This window comes from Prionailurus viverrinus, chromosome A2 (assembly GCF_022837055.1).
Source record: "Prionailurus viverrinus isolate Anna chromosome A2, UM_Priviv_1.0, whole genome shotgun sequence".
Lineage (NCBI taxonomy): Eukaryota > Metazoa > Chordata > Mammalia > Carnivora > Felidae > Prionailurus > Prionailurus viverrinus.
Window position 1 is genome coordinate 8,871,042 of NC_062562.1, and position 9,096 is coordinate 8,880,137.

General features: G+C 54.5%; 1 protein-coding gene across 1 annotated transcript in view; it reads right to left on the minus strand.

The window, feature by feature from the left end:
- The window catches only part of RFX1 (regulatory factor X1), a 32,942-nt gene extending 25,168 nt beyond the window's left edge, over positions 1-7,774 (minus strand). Inside the window, 2 exon segments of the mRNA XM_047851041.1 lie at positions 6,925-7,378; positions 7,572-7,774. The gene's annotated coding sequence lies outside the window, so the exon portion shown is untranslated.
- Positions 7,775-9,096: the final 1,322 nt, after the last annotated feature.

A 9,096-nucleotide genomic window follows, 5' to 3' on the forward strand; every position in this document is an offset into this window, starting at 1 on the left:
TGCTCCTGCCAGATGAGGAGCTGAGGTTCAGAGAGGTTAAGGAGCTTGCCCCAGGCCACACAGCAGGCTGAGGCTGAGTCCTGGGCACTCTGAGCACCTGAGTAGCTGGCTAATTGTTGGAAGGTAAGGTCGTGGGGAAAGCTGTCTCGCAGCCAGCCTGCCCCAGTTCCCTACATGCCTGCTATTTGGGCTTGGATTCTTGGCTGGGTATCATTCCCAGTGGGGTGCCAGACAAGGGAAGAGTGTTTTTGAGTCCAAAAAGCTCTTAGAGCAGCTTGTGGCCACAGAGGCTTTCAGGCCCTTGAATGGACCATAATGGGTTACCATAGCAGATGTGAGCTCATCACAGGAAGAGTGCCCTTCCGAGTCTAGGGGCACCGGGCTGGGAGCAGGCCCCGGCCACAGGGCAGGCTCAGCAGTCACCGCTGACCTCAGAATGGGGCCGGCCCAACCAGGCAGAGGCAGCTTTTCTGGCTGCTGAGGGGTCGTGGGTCCCGCTCCCAGGTACTGGGCTAGGCACCCGCCCCTCCTGATGAGCCTAGTCCCTTCTAGCTGACTGCGCCCCTCCCAGTGCTAAGTCCCACCCCCGCAAGCCCCACCTCCCTCTCACCAAGCCCAGAAGATGGGCAAACGGTTCCCCCCCCGCCACCCCCCGCCGCCGCCGCCGCCCACACTAACGGGTGCCATCCCCAGCCCCTGAATATCTGAGGACAGCGGAACAAACACTGGGGTGGTTAACAGAAGCTCCAGCCCCCGTATCTTCGCGGCCCCTGCCAGCCCAGGATAGTATTTGAGTTTGACAGCCCTGCCCGTGGTCGCCTGTGACACCCGTGGGCACTCCAGGCCCCGATGGCCGCTGAACCAGAGGCTCTCTTGCGCTAACCCTTGAGCACCTGTGTGCCATCGCGCGCCAACAGGCAGCCCTCCAGCCACTGGTGACGAGGAGTGGGATTCGCAAGGGGAAGGACGCAGGGGGTGGGGGTGGGGGGGGTGGGGACAACTCTTGGTTGACCGGAAGCCCCAGGAGCCCTGGCTGCGATCACCTCTGCACAGCAGCCCCATGACGGAGGAGCCACCATGGCCATTTTACAGATGAGCAAAACCACGCCAAGGGTGCCCAGCAACTGGTAAGAAGAGGATTTGAACCCGGGTCTCTCTGAGCTCCAGATGCGTGCTCTTAACTGCTAGCCCCACCCCGGGAGCCAGGCGCAGGGCTCACTTACTTCTCTCAATCAGTACATAGCGTGTTCCCTGTTTTCCAGATGGGGATACCTGAGCCCCATGCACAGAGATTAAACACCTGCCACGCGCAAGAAGATGTCATCATCCTGCAGCCCCTGCCCTCCCAAAGTCTTCGTGCCGGCATCAGAGGGGCTGCCTTATGGGGGCTCCTCACACCATCAGGTCCAAACTCCGGCCGAGCTCAGGGGCTCGAGTCACGGCTGCTGATCAGTGTTCGTCTGTTTGGGGTCAGAGCCGCCTCGACACGAACCCTGACTGGTCTCTTAATTCATGAACACGTTACTGACCTTCCGCTGGGCCTCAGTTTCCCCATCTGTACCTGGGGATGAGGAGGACACCGATGCATAGGGCTGGTGTAAAGGTCCGACGAGACAAGCCCAGCACCCAGTAAGCCCTGAGAGGTGGAAACCACTATTCTCCTTCTCATTGAACAAGTATCTGTGCCACGTAGAGATGGAGGGGGAAGGGGAAAGAGGTCTTAGAAAGAGGTGCCCAGGGGGACTCCAACCCTGGTGTTTGTTCATCAGCATCACCTACGGAGCTAGTTAAATGCAGGCTCCTGGGCCCCACTGCCCAGAGTCTGGGATGGCCCCAGAGTCTGCTGTTTGAGCTAACTCTCCACCAGATGATTCGAGGCAGGTGGCCCTGAGGGACGTCTGTGAGAAACCCTGGCCTGGGCTTTTCTGAGCCCCAGCACGGCTTGCTCCTGGGGTACCTCCCACAAGGAAGGGAGCTCCACACTTGCAGGTGCTTTCTCCTCCTTGAGGTGCAAAGCCCGAAGGCCTCATTCCTTCCACTGAGGGGCAGGGGAAGGAAGGGACAATGAAGGCTGAACAGCGAAATTGAAAAGGAGGAGGGGAGGGGCGCCTGGGTGGCTCAGCCTGTTAAGTGTCTGACTTCGGCTCAGGTCACGATCTCACTGTTTGTGAGTTGGAGCCCCGCATCAGGTTCTGTGCTGACAGCTTAGAGCCTAGAGCCTGCTTCAGATTCTGTGTCTCCCGCTCTCTGCCCCTGCCCCACTCGGAGTCTGTCTCTCTCTCTCTCTCTCTGTCTCTCTTAAAAATCAATAAACATTTTTTTTTTTTAAGAGAAGGGGAGATTAGTGAAACAGTTAAACCAACTTCTCTATTGGCAACTGTCATTGCCATCAGTCTCCAGGAAGGGCCATACAGGATCCCACGTTTCCCACAATTGTGTGACCAGGAAGCCCTTTTCTTTCCATTCGTGGATGAGTAGGTTAAGCACTGTTCTGCAAGGTGCTCCCTAGAGAGAAATAAGTCACGAATATTTATACGGCATGAGACCCCTTTCTTTACAGAGCAGGGCACACAGAACAAGGGAATCACTCAGCAAACCTGTTCCTTGGCAATGAAACTGCCAAGAAAGTCACCAATGGCTGTATCTATCTTTCAAAGTCAGTATCTGTTTTTGGAGAATGTTTGCATCAATCATTGAATCAATCAATCTCTGGGCAGGCAGCCTCTATTGCAACTACTCAACTCTGCCCTTGCAGTGAAAGCAGCCATAGATAATATGTAAACAAATGAACGCAGCTATGTGCTAATAAAACTTTATTTATAGACACTGAAATTTGAATTTCATATCCTATCACGCCAGGACATTTTATTCATGCCACACAATATTCTCCTTTTTGATTCCCCCCCCCCCCCCCCCAATCTCTGAAAAGTGTAAAAATCATTCTTTGTTCACAGGCCACACAAAACCAGGTGGCAAAGTTTGCCGACCTCTGTTCTGGATGCCAGATTCTACAACCAGATGGTTTATATCTTGGACAAGGCCCTCCGAAGGAAATGGAAAGAAAGCTCACTTTCCTCATCCATAGAATGGCTTCAATGGGGAACTTGCAGGGGAACAGGGAATTTAAATATCATGATGTGCGTTTCCTTGATCCTCTATAGCCAGTTAGTTTTTAAGACTTCTCTGTAATTCCTCCAAAACAGATCCTAAGGCTGGACACTTCTCTCCACTTTCATCAGCCAATCCCAGTTGTCAGACCCCCACAACACTCTCATTACTGGCTCCTAGCTCCAGTCTCGCCTCTATAGTCTTTAAGATCCTTTGAAAACACAAATCCTATCTTGTCACTCTTGTATTCCAAGGCTCCTATCACAGAAATTAAATAAAATCCAGAGCCCTTCCCAAGACTTCTGAGGCCTTGAGGCATCTAGCCCCTCAAGTCTCTCCTGCTCACTTTGAATGTTCTAGTCAAACTGGCTCTTGCTCCGAGAATGTTCCATGCCTCCTCCTGCCTCAGGACCTTTGCACCAACTCTTCCACCTGACTGACATCCTCTCCTCACCTCTACTCCCATTCTCCACTGCTGGCTGCCTCATATCGTTCAGATCTCAGCTTGTATGTCACCTTCTTGGGTCTCAAGTGTGCCTCCCACCCCAAGTACTCTGAAGCACAGACTCCTGTTTGATTTTCTTCCTGGACCTCTATTTCCTTCTTTTCTTTTCTTTTCTTTTTTTAACCATTTATTTTATTTTTGAGAGAGAGAAAGAGAGAGAGAGCAGGGGAAGGGCAGAAAGAGGGAGACAGAGGATACGAAGCAGACTCTGCTCTGTGAGCACAGAGCCCAATGCGGGGGCCCGAACTCACGAACCGTGAGATCATGACCTGAGCCAAAGTTAAGAGTCAGCAGCTTAGCCGGCTGAGCCACCCAGGCGCCCCCCCCCCCCGCCCCATTTTCTTATCCATAGTTCCTCTTCCTTCCATGACCAGAAACGCAAGCTCTCCCAGGGCCGAGACCTGGCCCGCCTTGCCCATCACTGACCTCCGGGTCCAGAACACTGATGGGCACATAGTAGGGACTCAACTTTTACTGTCAAATGAGTGTCCACATGCCAGGAACACACTGTTAATGGGTGTCAAAGGTCACTGTGAATCTACCAATGGACGAGACCTTGTGAAAGAGTTACTGCCTCCTGCCTCTGCCTGCCAGCAGCAGGCTTGTGCAGCAGGGCTGGGCAATGCCCCCTGGTCCAGAACGGGCTGCCCAGCCCAAGAAGAGCATGCAGTGTGCCGTTGCTATCTGCAGACTGCATCCCTGGGGAAGTCTGCCTGGCCCATCCCCGAGATGTTGAGACGTGTATGGGGAGGGGAGGGCAAGGACTTCAGCTCCAGGGACACCATTCCCACGACACCCACATCTCTGGCTCACCCAGCTGCCTCCTGGAAGCCTTGGGGCTGAGTCTGGGCCCAGGCCCAGGAGAATTTTTTCTGTTTGGCTGCTCTCCTGAAGCGGGAGAAGGACTATTCAGGAGCGAGGGGAATAACACTTTCCCACTAGAAACTAGAGTCCTGGTATCCAGCTTCCCGGGATCTCTGTCATCTGCCCACACAGCCCAACAAGTGAGTCAACCTTTAAAGCCACTAGGCTCTCACCCAATTCAAAATGATAAAAATAAATACAAGCGGTGTAATTCGGAGGGCTGAGCAGGAGAGGACAATCATGATAATAAGGGTAGCCACTAACACAGTTTGAGCAATTACTATGTATTTGATGTTCAACATGGATTCTTTTATCGGGTCCATAACATAGGAATATGAGATTAAGAGTATTACCAATGGTCACTGTCCCTCGCTTGGACAAAAGGAAACTGAGGTTAGAGAAGCACAGTAACTCATCGAAGGGCACACAGCGACAGTTGATTGCGAGAAAGCAGCTGATTGCTTCCACAAGCAAACTAAACCAGTGCCCTCAACCCTAGTCACAAGACCCCTCTGGGGTTGGGCCCTTCAAATGTAAAAGTTATGGGGGGGGGGGGGCAGTTAACAAGCCTAGATAACTGCTAACATCGCCTTCTGCTCAAAGTTTGCCTTTTCCAACAGGTGGTGATGACCTTTCTGGCGACTTGGTATTTCCAGTCTGGCTCGGAAAATTAATCTCTGCCTTTCTGAACTTTCAAGGGGTCCTGTCACCTCTCAAAGAGGAACGGGTCTAGAAAAAGTCCCGGAGAAGTGAGACCCCCCCCCACCCCTCCCCCCTTGTCTCAAATTCTTGACGGAAAGCCTGAGACGATCCTTTTCCTCGAAGTTGATTGACTTTAAAAGAAAAGGACTTGGGGCGCCTGGGTGGCGCAGTCGGTTAAGCGTCCGACTTCAGCCAGGTCACGATCTCGCGGTCCGTGAGTTCGAGCCCCGCGTCGGGCTCTGGGCTGATGGCTCGGAGCCTGGAGCCTGTTTCCGATTCTGTGTCTCACTCTCTCTCTGCCCCTCCCCCGTTCATGCTCTGTCTCTCTCTGTCCCAAAAATAAATAAACGTTGAAAAAAAAATTTTTAAAAGAAAAGGGCTACAGTTTGCACACCGCCACTCAGCTCTGCTGATGCCGAGCTCCAAAGCAAGACAGAGAACAAGCAACATGGACTTGGCCCAGCTGGCTATCTGAAAAAAATAAGTCCTTCCCCAAGCAGGTAGATCCTGTTGCCCGCCAAAGCAGTCGCTCAGATTCTCCTGTAACAAACATGGAACACTTCCCCTTTCCTCTAATCTTGATGTGCCGCTCCTGCCCACGTGGCTCTGGAGGCTGGTACCTCCTCAGTGACATGTGACCCAGCTGACACCAACTTGATTGACACAAAAACATGTGTCTGGCCAAGAGAAGCAGCTTAAGAAATCTAAGAAACTTCTCCAGGCGCCATTTGCTTCCCATTCCCAGAAAGGCAGACTTTGATGGGCAAGAAGGTTGGAAATCGTGCCATCTCCAGAAACAAGTCCTCTGGCCAGGGACGATACGAGGTCTAAGAGAGCAGTGCACAGAGAAGCAATCAAGTTTCTGTTCGACGACCTCAGTCACCCCAGATCACTCCTCCCCTGCCATGGGCTTCGACTTCTGCAAACCAAATCCTTCCGGCTGAAGCCATATTCCTCGCCCACAGTTTCGCCACGAAACTTTGTTTTCCTTTGCTTTCTCTCCGAGAATAAGGGAGATTTAGGAACAGACGGCAGTGTGGAAATCAAGATTAGCTAACAGTTCTATCAAACCATATTCAAAAATAGCACATAGCAGTAAAAGTTCAAAGATGAGGCCTAGAGAAATTCCTGAAAGGAGTCAGAAATCCCTGAAATGTAGAAAAGGGACGATGGCAATGATTCTCCCCACTTTACAGAATGGAAAACTGAGGCCTCAGATGTGGCAGACACGGAGTACTGGGAATGACTGGGGTGGGGTGGGTTCTAAAGCGACGCAGCACAGGTGGCTTTCCAACCCTTTGGGAGGCTGTAAGGCCCTGGCGGCAACTGCCCCACCCGGTTCCCCAGCCACCGGCACCCGCCGGCCCCGCCCACACCTTACGACCTGGCCCCGCCCATTCACCTCCGCCCCGCCTCGCCCCTCCCTCGCTCCCATTGGCCCAGCCTCCCCAGGCCCGCCTCTCCGCGCCTCCCAACATATAAAAGCCCCCCGCCCCGTCCAACCGACCTCCACTCGCCGCCGGCCTGCTAGCGCCCGCCCCTCGCGGGGGCTGGGCCCCGGACCCCAGGGGCGGGTGGTGTCGCCCCAGCCGGGCCCCGGCCCCCTCCCCCACGGCCCCGACAGTCGCCGCCGCCATTTTGACCGCCCGCCCCTTCCCCCCGGACTATGATTACAGCGACACCCGCCGCCCGGGCCCCGCCGCCCTCCCTGGCCGGGCCCGCCACCCCAGGGCCGCCCGGGTTACCTCGGCTTCTTCCTACTTCTGTCCGCAGAAGGGCTTTCCAGAGGTCTCGGAGGCGATGTTGGGAGGGGGACGGAACGTGCCGGGGTCCCCGGGCCGGGCAGGGGGGGGTGGGGGTGGGGGTCGGCCGGGCGGTTGTTGTTGTTGACTCGCGTTGCCGGGTTGCTTGGTCGCCACGACTACCGTGGCTATGGCGCCTCCGTTTCCCTCACCGGGGCAACTGTTGCTACCCACCCTACACACGTCATGAGCGGGGGCGGAGTCCCGGGTGATTGGCGGCGCCAGGAGAAGTGATTGGATGGCGCTAGGTCCTGCTGCTAAGCTATTGGTCCTAAGTCACGCTTTTCAACACCCTCTCGACTTCTCGGCGCTCTGATTCATCGGTGTGAATGTCCATCAAAGGAAATTGAACCCTCAAAGGCAGAAGAACCCGTCACTCCCGCAAGGAAGCAGCGGCCTAAGAATAAAGGGGTGGGGTCTGTGAGGTTGGGATTGGCTTGCGGCTGTAAAACCTGCCTTATGGTTCAGCTAAAGGGATGTCAATCCATTCCAAAGGTTTGCCGCGCTCTCCAGCTGGGAACCGTGCGCATGCGCAGCACGCAAAGCCAGCTGGGAGTGGTAGTCCGCTCAGCGTACTTTAAAAGCCTTACCAACTATAAAAGGCGAGAAAGGAAAGCTCTCTTCCTTCAGACTTCTTCCTGCCCCGGTGGGTCTGTTCCTCGCCTCGCGCGCTTACGTCACGGGAGGAATGCAGTGACGCGCGCGGCTCGTCTGTGACGTCAGCGGCGGAGCTGGGCTAGGGATTCAGTGACGTCACTGGGCGCTCTTCCCCTCCCCCCTATTGCCCTACGTTGGTAAGATGGTCGTGGGATGTGAAGGCTGGGTTCGATCCCGGGTCCCATCCCTCGAGCAAACTTCCTCCGCCACCTCCGCCTAGACCCGGCCTCCGCGAGGGCTCCCGCCTCCCCCTCCTATCGGGCCGGAAAAGGTCACCGCTGCCGGGACAACCGCGGCTATCTCCGCCCCGCAGGCGGTGCGGACAGCCCTGGGAAAGGTCTCCTGCAAGCGGAGGACTTAATTAGAGGCTTCTAGCGCGGGCGATAAGCAAAGGTCGGTGCCCAGCACCCCCAGGGCAGTGCGGGCTGCTCACCAAGGCTCCACAGCGCACCCCGACGCTCTTCCCCCTCCGTCGCGCCGCCCCCTCACCGTCCTCCTTGCCTCAGTTTCTCCAGGAGAGAAGAGACAGAAGCGGGTCGAGACTAGGTTGAGGGCGCAAAAACTCAATCATCAAGATAAATGACATTCTATCCAATATTTTTTAAGTATCAAAATTAATGGGGAAAAAATAAATCCATGATGACCAAACTACCAAAATTTTAAATAAAGATAGGATCCTGCCAGGAGTGGGATCAAGATGAAGTGAGTCACGCGAGTGCTGGATCGGATCTTGTCTTTTACTTTTTCAAAAACATATTTTAATCCTCAAAATTTTTTGCATTAATTTTGATTTCTCAAAATAGTAATTATCTTGATAAATGAGTTTTTTGCCCACCCCCCCCCACCCCCGCCCGCCCCGCGACCTGCTTCAGTTTTGCCCCGTGGTCTCCACCAGAGACAGGAAAATGAACGAAAAAGCTCAGAGCCCACGGTTCTACTTGTAGTCCTGCTGTGTGACAGTGTGACGAAGCGGCTCCGTCTCTGAGCTGCTGTTTCCTGGTTCAACCAACTTCACCCCTCTTGTGTGCAAGGCCCGGGCTGTAAAAGTAAAGAAAGCAGACAAAACCTCAGGCTTTGCATTTTATTAAGAGAGACACCATTACTAGTGAAATGACTACATAAGATAGGTTTTTAAGGGGCTGTACGAGTGACATGGGGCAGGGGGAGAGGAGTGACAGGATGCAGTGGCCTGTGTCACTTGAGGGAGGGGTCCTGCAGTCCTGAGTTGTGAAAAGAAGCAAACTCCATAAAACCCAGGTGGAGGGAACGGCGGGGAGGAGGGGAGGCGGGAGATAAACATCAGGCTGGGGCAGAATGAGCAAAGAGGAAAGCGTCAGGAGGTGAGGTCAGATAAGCAAAGGCAGCCAGGTGATTCCCCAGAAACCCTCCACCTCCCAACAGCCCCGCAAAGTGGAACATCCACTCCCCCCCACTGCCCCCCCGCCCCGCTAGACGGGT